Source organism: Halichoerus grypus, chromosome 12 (assembly GCF_964656455.1).
Source record: "Halichoerus grypus chromosome 12, mHalGry1.hap1.1, whole genome shotgun sequence".
Lineage (NCBI taxonomy): Eukaryota > Metazoa > Chordata > Mammalia > Carnivora > Phocidae > Halichoerus > Halichoerus grypus.
Window position 1 is genome coordinate 19,360,838 of NC_135723.1, and position 19,164 is coordinate 19,380,001.

The 19,164-nt window shown below is 37.1% G+C and overlaps 1 protein-coding gene and 1 non-coding gene across 2 annotated transcripts in view; both read right to left on the minus strand.

Annotated features, from left to right (window-relative positions):
- LOC144379724 (uncharacterized) overlaps positions 1-19,164 on the minus strand; it is a 217,589-nt gene that overhangs the window by 85,329 nt on the left and 113,096 nt on the right. The gene's annotated exons all lie outside the window — the stretch shown is intronic.
- On the minus strand, positions 5,963-6,066 carry LOC118540007 (U6 spliceosomal RNA). Its single transcript, XR_004919426.1, has one exon. It is a non-coding gene; the product is annotated as a U6 spliceosomal RNA (small nuclear RNA).

A 19,164-nucleotide genomic window follows, 5' to 3' on the forward strand; every position in this document is an offset into this window, starting at 1 on the left:
CATAAGGAAGAGAAAACATGCTTACAGTCCTGTACTCTAAAACTTCCATATACGAGGGGAGTCATGCATTTCAAACCCATGTTGTTCAAGGGTCAATGCACCTGTGAAAAATGATTTAAGGAATGCACAAAATAAACAGATGTAAAACGTAATGTCACATACATAAAACATGAAGGGGGAGAAGTAAAAATGTAGTGATTCTAGAATTTGTTTGAACTTAAATGACCATTAACTTAATATAGATTACTATATAATTAAGATGTTATATATGAACCTCATGGTTACCACAAACCAGAAACCTATAATAGATATACAAAAAATAAAGAGAAAGGGATCCAAGCATAACACTAAAGAAAGCCATAAAACCATAGAGGAAGAGAGCAAGATAAAAATAAACAGAAAAGAACTACAAAAAACAACTAGAAAGCAATCAACAAAATGGCAATATGAATAATTACTTTAAATGTAAGTGGCCTAATGCTCCAAGAGACATAGGTGACTGAATAGATTAAAAAAAAATCCATCTGTATTCTGCCTACAAGAAATTCACTTCAGCTTAAGAGTGAAGGGATAGAAAAACATATACCATACAAATGGATGCATACACACACACACAGACACACACACAGAGCCAGGGTAACAATACTTATATTAGACAAAGTAGACTTTAAAACAAAGACTGTAACAAGAAACAAAGAAGGGCACTACATAATGATAAAGGGATCAATCTAACAAAAGGATGACAATTGTAAATATCTATGCACCCAACATTGGAGCATCTAACTATATAGAGAAAATATTAAAAAACATAAAGGAAAAATTTGATAGTAATATAGTAATAGTTGAGGACTTTAACACCCCACTTGCATCAATGGATAGATCATCCAGAAAGAAAGTCAACAAGGAAACAGTGGCTTTGACAACACAATAGACAAGATAGTTTTTAACATATATACAAAACATTCCATCAAAAACAGAATACACATTTTTTTCAAGGGCAAATGGAACATTCTCCAAGACAGATCATATGTTAGGCCACAAAATAATTTTCAAAAACTTTTAGAGGACTAAAACCGTATCAAGCACCTTCTGACTGCATCAGTATGAAACTAGAAATCAGTAAAACAAAAACAAAAGGAAAAAAATACAAACACATGGAGGCTAAACAACATGATAGTAAACAACCAATGGATAAATGAAGACATCAAATAGAAATAAAAAAAATAACTGGAGACAAATGAAAATGGAAATACTACAGTTCAAAACCTTTGTGAGGCAGCAAAAACCTCCCTTCCTTCTAGGAAGGAAGTTAATAGCAATACAGGCCTACATCAAGAAACAAAAAAGTATGAAATAAACAATCTTACCTTACACCTAAAGGAACTAAAAAAAGAAAGACAAAGTCCAAAGTTAAAAGAAAGGAAATAATAAAGATCAGAGCATAAATGAAATAGAGACTAAATAAAAAGAGAATGAAAAATAGAAAAGATCAGTGAAGCCAAGAACTGGTTCTTTGAAATAATAAACAACAATGGTAAACCTTTACTGAGGCTCATAAAGGAAAAAAAAAACCCAGAAAACTCAAAATTGAAATGTAAGAGAAATTACAACTTACACCACAGAAATACAAAAGATTATAAGAGATTGCTAGGAAAAATTATATGCCACCAAACTGGAAAACCTAGAACACAGAGATAAATTTCTAGAAATATACAATCTTCTAAGACTGAATCAGGAAGAAATAGAAAATGTGAATAGACCGATCACTAGTTAACAAAATTGAATCAGTAATCAAAAAACTCCCAGTACACAAAGTCCAGGACCAGACGGCTTCACAGGTGAAATATACCTAACATTTAAATAAGAGTTAATACCTATCCTTCTCAAACTACTCCAAAAAATAGAAGAGAAAGAAAAGCTTCCAAATACATTCCATAAGGCCAGCATTACCTTGATACCAAAATCAGACAAAGACACTACAAAAATAAAAAAAATTAGAGGTCAATATCCCTGATGAGCATAGATGCAAAAATCTCCAACAAAATATTAGAAAACCAAATCCATTACCAAATACATTAAAATTTTATTATTCACTGTGATCAAGTGTGATGATCAAGTGTGATTTATTCCAGGGATGCAAGGATGGTTCAATCTGAACAATCCACACATCCATCAACATGACACACTACATTAACAAAATGAAGGATAAAAATTATGATCATCTCAACAGATGTAGAAAAGGCATTTGACAAAATTCAATATCCATGGTAAAAACTTGACAAAGAGAGTGCTGAAAAAATATATCTCAACATAATAAAGGCTATCTATGACAAGCCCACAACTAACATTATACTCAATGGTGAAAGGCTGAAAGTTTTTTCTCTAAGATCAGGAACGAAACAAGGATGTCCATTCTTGCCACTTTTATTCAACACAGTATTGTAAGTCCTAGACACAACAGTCAGATAAGAAACAAAAGGCAACCAAATTGATAAGGAAGAAATAAACTGCCATTATTAGCAGATCACATGCTATTTTATACAGAAAACCCTAAAGACTCTCCAAAAAAACCTTAGAATAAATGCATCCCATAAAGTTGTAACAAATGAAATTAATGTACAGAAATCTATTGTGTTTCTATATGCTTACAGCAAAGTTGCAGAAAGAGAAATTAAGAAAACAATCCCATTAAAACGCATCAAAGGGGCACCTGAGTGGCTCAGTTGGTTGGGCGTCTGCCTTCAGCTCAGGTCCTGGGATCGAGCCCAGCATCGGGCTCCCTGCTCAGTGGGAAGCCTGCTTCTTTCTATATATACTCCCTCTGCTTGTGTTCCCCCTCTCGCTGTGTCTCTGTCAAATAAATAAATAAAATCTTTAAAAAAAAAAAAAAAACATCAAAAATAATGATATACCTAGAATAAATTTAACCAAGGAGGTGACACACCAGTAGTATGAAAATTAGAAGACACTGGTTAAAGAAATTGAAGATGACAAAAATAAATGGAAAGATACTATCTTTTCCCTATTGTATATTCTTATTTCCTTTATTATAGATTAATTGACCATATAAGCATGAGTTTAATTCTGAACTCTGTCCCATTGATCTTATATGTCTGTTTTTTGTATTACTGCCATACTTTTTTGATTACTGTAGCTTTGTCCTGTAGTTTGAAATCTGGGATTGTGATACCTCCAGCTGTTTTGTTCTTTCTCAAGGTTGCTTTGGCTCTTTGGGGTCCTTTTGTGGTTACATACAGTTTTTTAGGATTAATTGTTCTAGTTCTATGAAAAGTAGTATTGGTATTTTGATAGGGATTGCACTGAATCTGTAGATCACTGTGGGTAGCATGGACATTTTAACAATATTAATTCTTAAAATTAATTTAATTTGATTAATTAATTTAAATTAATTTAATAATATTAATTCTTTCAATTCACGGTCAGAAATCACTCAACCCCCATTTAACAGAAAGTAAACAGATGACCAAAGTGATTTAGTACTTTATTCAGAGTGACCCAGACCAGGCCAAATTGGGATTCAAACCCAGGAAGTCTGGCTCCAAAGGTGACAGCCTTAACTACCACCCCATCTTGGTGCTCCATTAATTATATCGCCTCTGCAAACATGACACTTGTAAGTATCAGGTTATTAGGCTGGTTCCAGATCTGGAAAACCACACAGAGAAAAATTAAGAGAACTAGAGCTATTTAGCAAAGAGCAGAGAAAGCCAAAAAGGAGACATGATCATTATATTCAGATACCTGTCTCCTTCCCAAATTCCTTCCCTAACTCCATTTTTAATAAGAGGACATCAGTCTACCAAAGACACCGGGAGCAGCTACAAGGATCAAAAGAGTCAGAATCTGAGAGACAGGGGCTGAGAGATGCATGTAGCATGAGCACAGGGCAATCTATAGCAGAGGACAGCCATAAATTAGAGGCTACCTGCCAACAGTCTTGGATCTTTATCTTCTAGCTTATTCATTTATCAAACACTCACGGGGTACCTACCCTGTGCACACTGTCCTCAGCACTGGGAAATGCCAAAGAACAACCTGCTCCCGCCTTCCTTCCTGATCTTATATCCCCTCTCCCTCTCCTGCTAAATCCACACTGGCCCTTCTGTACCACAAACCCTCCTGGATCTTTCCCCCCTCAGGACCTCTGCACCTGCAGTTCCCCATTCCTGGCATGTTCTGTTTCCTGTTCTTCAAATGGTTAGGGCATCCCTAACCACCCCATCTAAATAAACATCTGGTTGCTTGTCCCTACATCCCTTAATTTTCATCTTTGCACTAATGTGTGGTTTTTTTTCCCAATTTTTGTTTACTTTCTCCCCCTACTGAATTTAGTTTAATGGCATTTGTTTTTTCTTTCTCATTTTAAATAGGCTCCACACCAACACGGGGCTTGAACTCATGACCCTGAGATTAAGAGTTGCATGTCCTACCCGTTGAGCCAGCCAGGTGTCCCCAAATTTAGCTTAATGAAATCAGGAACTTCATCTGTTTTGCAGTCTTCTGTATTTGTGATGTTTTGAATAGTATCTAACACATAGAAGTAGTCTATAAATATTTACTGAATATATTAATAAGCAAGAAATTATTCTTCCATTTGGGGGAATGTGTTAGCTTTGTTATTTTGAAAGCCAGTGGTTGCAAATTAGAGAAAATATAATGTGAGTTAGGTGGTTGAGATGGCTAAGTATACAGCAACATCCAAACTCCTCTTCTTAGTAATAGGACTCCAGCTGGAGTTTACTTCCCCTGGCATCCTTTACAGCAAGGATTTGGTGAATGTGGTGTGGGTGGAAAAATGAGATGTGTCATTTCTAAGCCATGCCCTTAAAAAGAAAGCTAGATGGCACCACTGGTCCTTCCCCCCAACCCCTTCCACTACCCAGATGATGTCAGGATCTAAAGCAACCACTTTGGATCCAATGATGGAAATCTTGTGTGTTGAGAATGACAGAGCTGCTTTGTCAGCCTTAAATAGCTTACCTCTGGAGTATTATATGGAGAAAAATAAGCTTCCATCTTATTTCAGGCACTGTCTTGGGGAGGGGGTGGGTTACTTAGTTACAACAGCTAGGTCAGTACTCTAATAACAAGTCTTAAGTCTTTTTCAGCAATTGAGAGGGTCCTTTCTACACCTGGTCTGCCTCTCTCAGGAACTACTGCCCAAATACTATCTCCATATATTTTCATTTTTTAAATTTTATCCTTACCATCTTTCAAGTTAGGTTCTGTGTCCCACAACACATTGCATTTGCAACCTTCCACATGCAGAAAAGGAAAGGAAACACAGTATGAATGCCTAGTAGAAGCCATTTACTATGCTAAATGCCTTGCCTGCAATATCTTAATTCTCCCAATAGGTCTGTGCGTCCAATGTCATTTCACGATTTTAGGTAAGAAACAGGCTCAAGGACATTAGGTGTTTTGTCCAAGGTCATACAGCTAGTAAGTAGCAGAGTGAGACTTCAAATCAGGTAATAGCCAAGTTGGCTCTTTCCACTACTCTATGCTGATACCGTGGTATGCACAATGACTGAGGGCTTGCATTTGGGTTTTCAGGTTTTTTTTTTTTTTCTCTAACTTATTTTGTTAACTGAGTGACTTTTACTTGTTGATTTTTCCTTATGACATCTTTATCCAACCTTTATGGCCATGTTTGTTTGTTTTTTATAAATTGTGGTAAAATATAAGATAAAATTTACCATTCAGCTATTTTTTAAATTTTTTAATTTAATTTCTTTATTTAAATTCAATTAGCCAACATATAGTACATCATAAGTTTTTGGTGTAGTGTTCGATGATTCATTAGTTGTGTATGACACCTAGTGCTCATCACATTCGGCTACTTTTAAGTATATAGATAGTTTAGTAACATCAAGTGCATTCATGTTGTTGTACAACCATCCACCACTATTCACCTCCAGAACTTTTCCATCATCCCTGAAAAAATACAGAATGCTTCATGAGTTTGTGTGTCATCATTGCACAGGGGACATGCTAATCTCTGCATTGTTCCAATTTTAGTACACATGCTGGCCAAGCGAGCACAGGGAGTTTTAAGTCATTGGTTTTCTCTTTGCTCCTTTCCTCCTTTTCTTTCTTCCCTTCTGTGACCTGCTGCCTGCTGCTTCCTAATGAACTGGAGTGTCCTAGTGATAGATGTGCCTGTTCAAAGTCAGGAGCATGAGCAAAGAGAATTAAACATAAAAGAGCCTGGCCTGGGTCCTATCTTCATCCTCTGCCCCAAGCAATCCTCAGGGGTTTGAGCAAGGAAACAGGAAATTCACAAATAGCCTAATTTAAAACTGAATCATTTTGAAGTTTCTTAGCCCTTCAAACAGTAAGTTAGCAACTCTGACCTGCTCCACCCTGCATGACTCACTGTCCAGTTTCAAGTACCACCTATTCCTCAGAGTTTCATCCTCATCTCAAGTCCAGGCCCTTTCTCCCTTTTCTCCTTTCCTTCTTCCTACTCTCTCTCTTCTAGAGGTCTTCCTTGTGTGCAGGAAAGCATGGCAGGGAGAAGGGTCCATGGTTTAAGGGGAGGAAACAAGTTTTGTGCAATTTTCTGTTTTCCGTGAAAGGCTTTTTCCATGAGAACACCAGCATTTGAGAGTTTCCTGTGTTCACTGTCCTCTCACTCCCTCGTGACCATTCCCTAAATCTCTACAAACATGAGAGCTGCTCCACTTCTCCAAAAAATGCTTTATCCCCACATATACTATTCATGGGAAGAGGCTCTGAGTTTAGTCTGTTCCTACCATTTGATTATTTGTTTATTGCGCTGATTCAACACATAAGCAAGCATTTGGGCTTCTAATTTATACTCTATGCAATTTTGAAAGCCTAATGATTGGGGTGGAGAACTGGAAGCTATTGCTCTGTGGATTCCATTACCATGCTTGTGTGAGCCTGAACCTACTGTCTTCCCTTCTCTTTCACCCCACAGGGGGGATCTGGGAGAGACCCTGGGGTGCAGGCCAAGAAGCTCTGCCTCCACCCAGGATGCCTTCCAGGACCCAGTGGGAGCATCCTACGGCTATGCTGAGCCCATCAGGAGAATAGTAGTGGTGTAGATCCACAGGCCTAGCCCTTGAGAAACCAAAAATCTTATAGGCAGGAGCAATCAATATGCAAAGCTATACCTGCTATCAGTAAAAAGGTGAGCTCCTTTCAAAAATGAGTTTGCAAGAGTGATAGTAATGATTAGTGGAAAGTGGGGCATCAGGAAGGTCTTCCTTAGCAGAAAAAGTCTGCTAAGGTAGTTTCAGTCGAAATAATTATTCTTGTTAAATTTTATGGGGTGTTCTCATATTAACAGCAATACATATTCTTGGGAGGAAACTCCAGAAAATCATATATATATTCACATCATTCTAATCCCACAATACAGAGATAACTGTTGTAAATATTTCTTTAAAAATTATTCTATTTAATTTTACTTGGATTTAGCAGGAAAAAAGTGAAGTGAAACTAAAGGAGCTGAATTTTATGTACATATTTCTTCAAAACAAGCTATTAGTTACTAAGGAACTCTTCAAATAAATTACTAAAACATGAGGCTTATGCTTCTTAATGGCCACAAGTTTGTTTACAAATATTCAAGTTTAGATGACTATCTGGTCAAAATCCAAGGTCACCTTTGCTATGCTAAAAACAACAAAATCATATATATATATGTATATATATATATATTTTTTTTTTTTTTTTTTTTTTGGATAGGGAAACCGAAAGAGAAAATGAGAACAAAACTTTATATCTAAGTTTACTCCCTGGATGATTCTTCAAAAGAATTATTGGGAAAAATCTGATCTGTAAAGAATCATGTGCTATAAAAATAGCAATCCAGTTTCAACAGTAAAAGAACCACACTTGACACTGGGAAATGTTTATACCCTCTACTCATTACAAATTCAAATGCATTTAATTCTGAGAGTCCATCACTTTGTTTTACACCAACTGTTCAAAATCCAACTTGCTCCATATTTAGACCATGACTTTCCTGTAGAGTGTTTTATTCTACTTCCCAGATGATCTAGTGGCCGTTCTTTCTCTTGTTGAAAAGAAAAGATAGACTTACACTACTGTGTCATTGATAGCAAGCTATAGTGACACTTTTAGATCCTAATCACAAGATCTGTGTAGTGTTACCCACTTTCTTCCTGAAGACTGTTTCCATGGAGCCTTCTGATTTCCTGTTCTAATTTGGACTCACCACTGTCTAAGCATGTGAAGCAACTGTCATCGTCATAGGATATCCTGCTAGCTTGGTGTCTTGGATTCCGCATTTTCCTCTTTCTGGGGTTCTGTTTCTGCTTTGCTCTAGTACAGCTGTAAGTAACTCTCCTAGAAAAAGTATTTAAAAGACAATCTTTTTAGTCTTTCCCTGCATCTGAAAATATTTTTATGCTTAGTCTAGCTGGGATATATTTTGATGTTCAAATCATTTCCCTCAGTATGTGAAACTCCCCACTCCACTGTCTTTCAACTGAAATCCAGCGTTGCTGATGGGAGTCTGATCCAGTTTGACTTGAGTCCCTTCACAGGCAAGCTTGTATTTGCTCTGAGAACTTTAAGGATATTCTTTTTATCCTTGCAGGGCAGAGATTTCACCAGTATGTATCTAATGGACCCTTTCAATCCGGAAATCCGAATCATTTCTCTATTTTGAAAAAAGTTATGTCCTCTGTGTTCTTTCCATCCTGAGACTCCTGCTGGAGCACACAGAGGGTAAACTGCTTGGATCTCTTCTCAGCCTCCTTTTCCTCTTTCTCATCTCTTTTTATATCACGTATCTAAGTTTTGGAAGATTTTTTTTTCAACTTATTTTCCAGATTACTAATTCAGTCCTTGGCTGCTTCTATTTTTTAGACTTCTGTGAAATTTCAAAGTTAATTTTGGTAATCATATTTTCAAGATTTCACTGAGGAATTCTGGTTTTCTGATGATTCCTTTCAATGGCAACAGGTTTTCAATGTACGGATATAAAGTCCTCTTCAATCTCTCCACAGCTTTGGTTGTTGTTCTTTTGTTTAAGATTTTATTTTTAAGTATTCTCTACACCCAACGTGGGGCTTGAACTGACAACCCTGAGATCAAGAATCCCATGTTCTACTGACTGAGCCAGCCAGGCACCCCTCTCAATGGGTAATGAGACCTTAAAAGTTCCTCTCCTCCCAGCCTTATCTCCATTTACCCTAGGGATAGGCTGTTCTGTTTGTTCAACTCCTTTGTGCTGATGGTTTTCTTTAATTCCCTGATTGTCTTTGTCCTTAGATCAGGACCAGTTTGCGCTGGGCTTCCCCTGAGCTGCATTTTGAGCAGTATTTGGAGAGGTGAGGACTAGAGATTGGCAAAGTCTGAGTGAGGCATCCCAGGTTGACTGTTTTGTGCTTATTGTGGGGGCAGAAGTAAGCAAATCACAGTCAAGGCAAAGAATTTTATAGGACTAGGAAAAAAGTATTGTGCTGGGGGTAAAAGAGAGAGATAAAATTGGAAGGCTTAGGGTGAGTTTAAAATGGTGACTGACAAAAGATTTTTAATGGGGTGGGGGGTTGGATACGCCAGTATGATAGGAAATGGGAACACTTCCAATTTACTGATCACCAAAGACCCTACCACTACCACCACCTGCTGCTGTCCTCACAGAGAGACATGTAAGCTGATTTCCATTTTTCTACTTGCCTCCCCAAGAAACAGAAATATCTACTCCTGCCTCTCCATGGGGTCCTATAGAACCAAGAAGCCACGAAGCAGTCTGAAAGAGGAGAGGCCCTGTTGTTCAGGGTCCAAGGGTACAGCACAGTCCTGGCAGGCTACTCAGGCGCTGGCTCAGCTCCCACTTTGGGCAGCCTGCCTTATTGCTCAACACCACCATGATAAGGCCATGTCCCTTCCTAGTTCGCCTTCCAGGTCGATTTAACATGTAACATCTCTGCTACTTAACCAACTCTGATTAGTACAGCAATTTTGATGGGCTTTGCATGCTATCAGAACTTTTTCTTTTAAAGCTACTACTTATGAAAATTTTCAAACATATTCAAAAGTAAAGAGAACAGTATAATGGGTCCTCATGTGCCTGTCACCCAGTGTCTTAGTCCACCTGGGCTGCTATAACAGGATACCACAGACTGGGTGGCCTATAAACAACAGAAATTTGTTTTCTCAGACCTCTGGAGGCCAAGCTCAGGGTGCAACCATGGTCAGATTCTGGCAAAAGCCCTCTTCCTGGTGCACAGCCAGCCATCTTCTCCCCATGTCCTCACCCAGGGGAAGGTAAGGGGTGAAGGAACTCTCTCGGGTCTCTTTCATAAGGGCATGAATCCCACTCAGGAAGAATCCACACGCACAACACAATCACTTCCCCAGGCCCAGTCTCCTAAAACCATCACACTGGGGGGTCAGGATTTCAACATACCAGTTTGAGGTAGACACATTCCAGCTTCAACAACTACATCAGTGTTTTGACAATTTAAAAACCTACTTTTAAGGAGCACTCATGTATCAAAATGAGACTCTCCTTTTTAATGGACATGTGGCTAAGCCCTGCCTCAGGAAATTCTGTGATTAAGCCCCCCAAAAAACATAGTTTTAAAAAGTTTCACAAGTAATTCTGATGCCCACAGAAAATTGAGAGCCACTGCTGTAACAAAATGGAAAAAAAAAAAATGATTTTAGCACATACATAGCATTCAAAAGTGTTTAATAGCAGAATACCCAGAAGACATAAAGGAAATATGGTTATATCAGTCTATATGAAAAATGGAAATGGCAGTATAGCAAAAGATCACAAAAGAAAAGGAATACAAATAATGAGAGAAATATTTTCAACGTATATCCTTAATTCATGGCAAGTTTTTATAAATTAGCAATATTTATTCAAAACAGCAATATTTGTAAAATCCCACAGACAAAAGCTATGAACAGACATAGCCTGTTTAGATTTAGAAGAAAATCTGAAAATTGCCAAAAAGCTACGTACAGATGCTAAGTCTCTTTATAGGTCAGTAAATTGCAAGTTACAATGATAAAGAAACCATATCTAACCATCATATTAGCCAAAACTGAAATGATTTCTAATCTCCCATGCTGGTAAGATTTGGAAAGAAGGCCACTCCCATTCAGTAACAGTAGAACTGTAAATTTTTAGATAGCAATTAGGCACCATGTATAAAAATTGTAAGCCATACACTCTTGGACCCAAAATCCTACTTCAGGGCATCTAGCCAGGTGAAAAGTCTAAATTTATTAAGGTATGTAATAGTAATTATATATATTTCATATTAATATAATATCATAATTCATAATGTCAGCAACTAACACTCACTGAGCGCTTACTATGTGCCAAGAGCTGTCCTAAATGTGCTACAAAGGACATCTGAATTAATCCTTATGACAATTTTAGGAGGTAGTTACCAAAGATTTGTTTTGAAATGTGATAGTCAATGTTGCAGTTGGAACTTGAAACTGTCAATATGACTGCAGAGTTCACGCTCTTAGTCACTGCAATGTGCTGCCAAACTAAAGACAAATAACCAAAAAAGAACACTAACCCAAATGTCCTTGATAGAGGAATAGTCTTTACAATGACATCAACTACAAGAAACACAAAATGCCCAGCTCCACTTTGGTTTCACAATTACAATCCACCTTGGGAAAGGGAAGTTGGAATACATATGTTTTCCATAGAAACAGAAAGAGGAAGTCATGATGAGGAAGAGACAAGTATAAAAGTCTTTGCTGGATGGATGGCTTGGGAAGAGATTTCTCTCCTAAGCAACCTCAAGTTTTTTCTGTAAATTCCTGGTGAGAAGAGTTCTAACCAAGCCACGGACAAGATAAGGTTCCCCAAGTTTCCAATCAGAAGCAGCTTTCTGGCCTCACCCCAACTGGCCCTCCCAAGGAAAAGCATTGATGTTGTGAGCAACTTTTTTTTTTTTAAGATTTTATTTATTTACTTGACACAGAGAGAGACACAGCGAGAGAGGGAATCACAAGCAGGGGGAGTGGGAGAGGGAGAAGCAGGCTCCCCACTGAGCAGGGAGCCCAGACGCAGGGCTCCATCCCAGGACCCTGGGATCATAACCTGAGCTGAAGACAGACACTCAACGACCGAGCCACCCAGACACCCCGTGAGCAACTTTTTTAATTGGCAGAGGAGTGGTGCTTATGAGGATTCTAAGGGCGCTGGAAACATGGCCTCAATTTTCCTGAGAAATCATCACTTGTTTTTCTCCTTAGAATTTGGAGAGGATGTCATGAATACTGTGTTCTCACCAAGCCTATGGCTGACTCTGCCCTGAAATCTTACTTATTAACTCCTGGTGGAAAGGAGAGAAGCTTCTTATCAATGACATGGTCATTTGCCACCACGTTCTGGGCTTCAGGGTAGACCCTCCAAAGCCATTTCACTCGGTTTTATGTGTGAAGTGTGAGAAAAGATTTCACAGATAAACCACATGCTAGAGCTGTAGTTCTGGGAGCATATACTAGAATAAGCTTCTCAATTTATTTAAAATAGATTTAAATCGATAGTCAATATGAACAAGTCAGAAGGACCAGTATAGACAGTGTGTATAAAGACTATTAATCTAACTGTGTGTGCCTGAAATTAATACAAAATAAACAAGGAGCAAGTATTACCCCAATAATCTATTTAAGAAACTGTGACAACCACAGTCTCAAAATGATTTTTTCTTATCATCAACTGTTATTAATAGCTACTTAACCTAATCTTGTTCTCTTTTCAGACTCATGGGAGTAAACACACTTCTAACTTGTGCAAACCCCTGCCTTACAGTAAAATCTTTGAAGCATATTTACTGCTCAAGCACAAAAACGTGGTATTTCCAGATGATTGTTCATGCCAAGTCCTTATAGAAAGCTCCTATTAAACCATTTTCTTGTAGAAAAAGTTTGATTACCAGCTTTTACCAAGAAGACAAAGTTGCTCCCTTGACATGCCCAAGAACCCTGAGCACCCTGAACAATCATACATCTTCCCAGCTTTTGACCAAAACAGAATGAGAAAGGACTGAGTTGAAGCATCAGATAGATGCGAAGTGTGCAGATTCTGGGCAGATCATTATTTGGATTCAGATCCAAACTGCTATTTATGAGCAAGATACTTCACTTCTCCGTGCCTCTCCTGTACTGTCTGTAAAATGCAAGCAAGAACTGTTCTTCCTTCACAGGCTTGGTTTAAGAATCAAACGAGACACTGCATGTAAAACATACAGCACTAGGTCTACACAGAGGAAATAGTAAACACGATCTATGTGTGTTTTGTGTGTCATGAGAAAAACGTCTTTATGGAAAATCCTTGACAGTTGGAAGAGTGGTTAAGTCTTTAGCTCTGGCATCTAACACACTTGGGTTTAAATACAGTTCTGATACTCATTAGCCACGTGACCTTTGATTTTTTTCTTAACCTTTAGGAGCCCTTTTTTTAATCTATAAAAATAGAACTATAGTACCCCACTTCTTAGGGTTGTTGGGAGGATTAAATGAGATAATGCATGGCCTCTCCAGTGCCTGGCACATTAGTAAGTGTTCAATAAATGTTAGTGGCATATTTTTTTACTTTCATTTTATACTTTTTATTTCAATTTCTGCTTAAATCAAGTACAGTTGACCCTTGAACAACACAGGGTTGAACTATGCAGGCCCACTTACAGATTTTTTTTCAATAAATACAGTATAGTACTCAATGTATTTTCTCTTCCTTATGATTTTTTGAAAGGAAGAGAGAGAGAGGTGGGGGGAGCAGCAAAGGGAGAGGGAGAGAAAGAATCTTAAACAGGCTCCACGCCCAGCGCGGAGCCCGACACAGGGCTTGATCTCACAAGCCTGAGATCATGATCTGAGGTGAAATCAAGAGTCAGATGCTTAACTGACTGAGTCACCCAGGTGCCCCCTTATGATTTTCTTAATAACATTTTCTTTTCTCTAGCTTACTTTATTGTAAGAATACAATATATAATACATAAAACATACAAAATATGTGCTAAGTAACTTTTTATGTTATCAGTAAGGCTTCCAGTCAACAGTAGGCTATTAGTATTAAGTTTTGGGGGAGTCCAAAGTTAAACAGGAATTTTCAACTATGTGGAAGTCAGCTCCCCTAACCCCTATATTATCCAAGGGTCAACTATACCTAGTAATTAGAACACAATTGATTTCCCTGTTTAAAAAATGCAGTAAACTTGCAAATCTTGTCAGTCCATTTTTGGGTGGAAATCCTGGCTTATGAGTCAGAATATAAAGACTCTGTCAAGTGCTAGCCAAGTGATCTCAAGAAATATCAGAAGCTTGGGTTTCTTAAACTGTAAAATCAAATAAAAATGTCTTCTCTTATACAGTAGTAAGATTTTCATGGGGGCAATGGATGAAATATGCTTTGTAAACTCTAAAATACAAAAATGTAAGACTTCATCATTTTCCTAGGATAAGTGAAGACTTAATAAATATAAATAGAGCATAATGTAGACTTATAAAGTGATTTCTCCATTGGCTGAATTTTTTAATCCTAAATAAGTTTAAAATGGTTAATAATCTCTTGGGTTGAAGCTGGTTAGAAGGACAGAATTCCATCTACAACCATCAGTGAAGTAGTGTATGTGCTTTGGGAAAATGATGCCAAGAGAATGGAGAAATAGATCAGCCTTCAGCATACAGAGAAAGGTGCTAATCTTTACTTCTAAGTGCCAAACCAGGTTGTTTGGCCATGGATTAAGCTTTGGCACTTGGTAGATAATATTTGCTTCTTGCTAATTTTTATTCTGTATCTCAATAAACTCTTTTGTGCAGACAAATAGCTAAATATCTGAAAGTCTCTCAGTCTCTATGTAAATAAGTCTATAAACATAATAGAATGTGGTAAGCAAGTGTTCACACTTCTACTAAAAACGAATAGCAATTAAGTCAAGCAAAAAAGAAAAATACATCATTATTTCCATTCCTCAAAACTGCAATTGGTATCTTTGTTGTTTTGTTGTTGTTTCTTTTTTTTAAAAGAACATACTTTTTCAATCAAAGTCATACTACGCATCTTTTCTGACCACAATGCTATGAAACTAGAAATCAGCCACAAGAAAAAATCTGGAAAGACCACAAATACATGGAAGCTAAATAACATGCTACTAAACAATGAATGGGTCAACCAAGAAATCAAAGAATAAAAAATTACATGTAAACAATACCAATGAAAACACAATTGTCCACAATCTTTGGGATGCAGCAAAAGTGGTTCTAAGAGGGAGGTTTATAGCAATACATGCCTACCTCAAGAAGCAAGAAAAATCTCAAATAAACAACCTAATCTCATATACAAAGGATCTAGAAAGAGAACAAACAAAACCCAAAACTAGCAGAAGGAAGGAAATAATAAAGATTAGAGCAGATATAAGTGATAGAGAAACTCAAAAAATAGTAGAACAGATTGATGAAACCAGGAGCTGGTGAAAAAAAAAATGCAACAAAAGTGATAAAACTCCAAGCAGACTTATCAAGAGAAAAAGAGAAATGACTCGAATAAATAAAATCACAAATGAGAGAGGAGAAATAACAACCAACACCACAGAAATACAAAGAATTATAAGAGAATGTTATGAAAAACTATATGCCAACAAATTGGACAACCTAGAAGAAATGGATAAATTCCTAGAAACATATAAACTACCAAAACTGAAGCAGGAAGAGACAGAAAATTATAACAGATTGATTACTAGCAAAGAAATTGAATCAGTAACACAAAACTCCCAACAAACAAAAGTCCATGACCAGACAGCTTCCCAGGCAAATTCTACCCAATATTTAAAGAAGAGTTGTTATCTAGTCTTCTCAAACTATTCCAAAAAATAGAAGAAGAAGGAAAACTTCTGAAGTCATCCTATAAGGACAACATCACCCTGATACCAAAACCAGATAAAGACACCACTAAAAAAGAGAACTATAGGCTGAGATCTCTGATGAACATAGATGAAAAAATCCTCAACAAAATACTAGTAAACCGAATCCAACAATACATTAACAAAATCATTCACCACGATTAAGTGGGATTTATTCCCGGGATGCAAGGGTGGTTCAATATTCACAAATCAATCAATGTTATATGTCACGTCAGTAAGTGAAAGGATAAAAACCATATGCTTATTTAAATAGATGCAAAAATTCACAGGGCGTAAGACTGATGAATCACAGACCTGTACCTCTGAAACAAATAATATATTATGTGTTAAAAAGAAAAAAAAAAGAAGAAGATAGTAGGAAGGGAAAAATGAAGGGGAGGATTTGAAGGGGGAGATGAACCATGAGAGACTATGGACTCTGAGAAACAAACTGAGGGTTCTAGAGGGGAGGATGGTGGGGGTATGGGTTAGCCTGGTGATGGGTATTAAAGAGGGCATGTACTGAATGGAGCACTGGGTGTTACATGAAAACAATGAATCATGGAACACTACATCAAAATAAATAAATAAATAAGGAAAAAAAGAAAAAAATAAATAAATAGATGCAGAAAAAGCATTTGGCAAAGTACAACAACCATTCATGATAAAAACCCTCTGTATAGGAGGTCTAGAGGGAACATACCTCAATGTAATCAAGGCCTTATGTAAAAAACTCGCAGCAAACTTTGTCCTCAGTGTGGAAAAACTGAGAGCTTTTCCCCTAAGGTCAGGAACAAGACAAGGATGTCCACTCCCACCACCCTTATTCAACATAGTACTAGAAGTTTATGCCACAGCAATCAGACAAAATAATAGAAGGCATCCAAATTGGTAAGGAAGAAGTAAAGCCTTCCCTATTTGCAGATGACATGATACTATATATAGGAAACACTAAAGACTCCACCAAAAAACTAACAGAACTGATAAATGAATTCAGTAAGATCACCGGATATAAAATCAATGTACAGAAATCTGTTGCAAAAAAAAAAAAAAAGAAAGAAAGAAATCTGTTGCATTTCTATATACGAATAGTGAAGCAGCAGAAAGTGAAATTAAATTCCATTTCCAAATGCACCAAAAATAATAAAGAATCTAGGAATAAATTTAACCAAAAAAGTGAAAGACCTGTACTCTGAAAACTATAAAACACTGATGAAAGAAACTGAAGATGACACAAAGAAATGGAAAGACATTCCATGCTCATGGATTGGAAGAACAAATATTGTTAAAATGTCTATACTACTCAATGCAATTTACACATCTAATGCAATCTCTATCAAAATACATTTTTCACAGAAGCAGAACAATCAATCCTAAAATTTGTATGGAAAAACAAAAGATCCCAAATAGCCAAAGCAATTGAAAAAGAAAAGCAAAGCTGGAGGTATCATCACTGCAGACCTCAAGTTATATTACAAAGTTGTAGTAATCAAAACAGTATAGTACTGATACAAAAAAAGACACATAGATAGAACAGAACAGAAAATCTAAAAATAAACCCACAATTATATGGTCAATTAATCTTCAACAAAGCAGGAAGAAATATCCAATGGGAAAAAGATAATCTCTTCAACAAATGGTGTTGGGAAAACTGAACAGCTACATGCAAAAGAATGAAACTGGACCACTGTCTTACACCACACAAAAAAATGATTTCAAAATGGATTAAAGACCTAAATGTGAGACCTGAAACTATAAAAATCCCACAAGAGAGCACAGGCAGTAATTGCTCAGACACTGGCCAAAGCAACGTTTTTCTAGATATGTCTCCTGAGACAAGAAAAAAAAAAAAAGGCAAAAATAAACTATTAGGATGACATCAAAATAAAAAGCTTCTGCACAGGGAAGGAAACAACAAAACTAAAAGGCAGCCTACTAAATGTCATATTTGCAAATGACATATCCTATAAAGGGATAGTATCCAAAATATATAAAGAACTTATACAATACCCAAAAAACAAATAATCCAATTAAAAATGGGCAGAAGACATGAGTAGGCATTTCTCAAAGAAGACATACAGATGGTCAACAGACAGATGAAAAGATGCTCAACATCATTCATCATCAGGGAAATGCAAATCAAAACCACAATGAGATTATCACCTCACACCTGTCAGGATGGCTGAAATAAAAAACACAACAAACAATGAGTGTTGACGAGGATTTGGAGAAAAAGGAACACTTGTGCACTGTTGGTGGGAAGGCAAACTGGTGCAGCCACTGTGGAAGACAGTATGAAGGTTCCTCAAAAAATTAAAAATTGAACTACCTACGATCCAGTAATCACACTGTTGGGTATTTACCCAAAGAATATGAGAACACTAAATCAAAGGGTGTAATATACATGCCCTCCTATGTTTATTGCAGCATTATTTACAATAGCCAATCTATGGAAGCAGCCCAAGTGCACACTGATAGACGAATGGATATAGAAGATGTGGTGTATATATACAATGGGATACTACTCAGCCACAGAAAAGAATGAAATTTTGCCATTTGCAACAACATAGATGGAGCTAGAGAGTATAATGCTAAGCAAAATAAGTCAGGCAAACACCGTATGATTTCACTCATATGTGGAGTTTAAAAACAAACAAGGAAAGGAAAAAAGAGAGAGAGAAAAAACCAAGAAACACTCTTAACTATAGAGAACAAACTGATGGTTACCAGAGGGAAGGGGGGTAGGGAAGGAATGGGTGAAACAGGTGAGGGGATGAAGGAGTGCACTTGTCATGATGAGCACTGAGTAATGTACAGAATTGTTGAATCACTATATTGTAAACTAATGTAACACTGAATGTTAACTATACTGGAATTAAGATAAAAACTTAAGAATATACTTTTTTCTATTGAGTTTGTCAATTGTTTTATGGCTGAGAAAATTGAAAGAGATCCAGGATGTAAGAAAATTCATCTGTTTTCCCTTTTACCACTACGCAGGCTGGAGCACTGGCATCCCTAATACCTGGCCATATGGACCTCTGTGTTAATCCACTCCTAAAATGTGTTGTCATGAGGACCATGCATGTGTTCTAACCAGGAAGATGCTTGGAGCAGTCAGAATTTTGATGAAACCTGTGAAAGAGGAAGAAGAGGAAAGGCTTTCATCTTACAATGAGTAAATCAATGTGCAAAGAATCCAAAGCATGCCATCCACAACTACATGCCAGTCCGCAGTAAGCGTAAGATCAGAGTACTT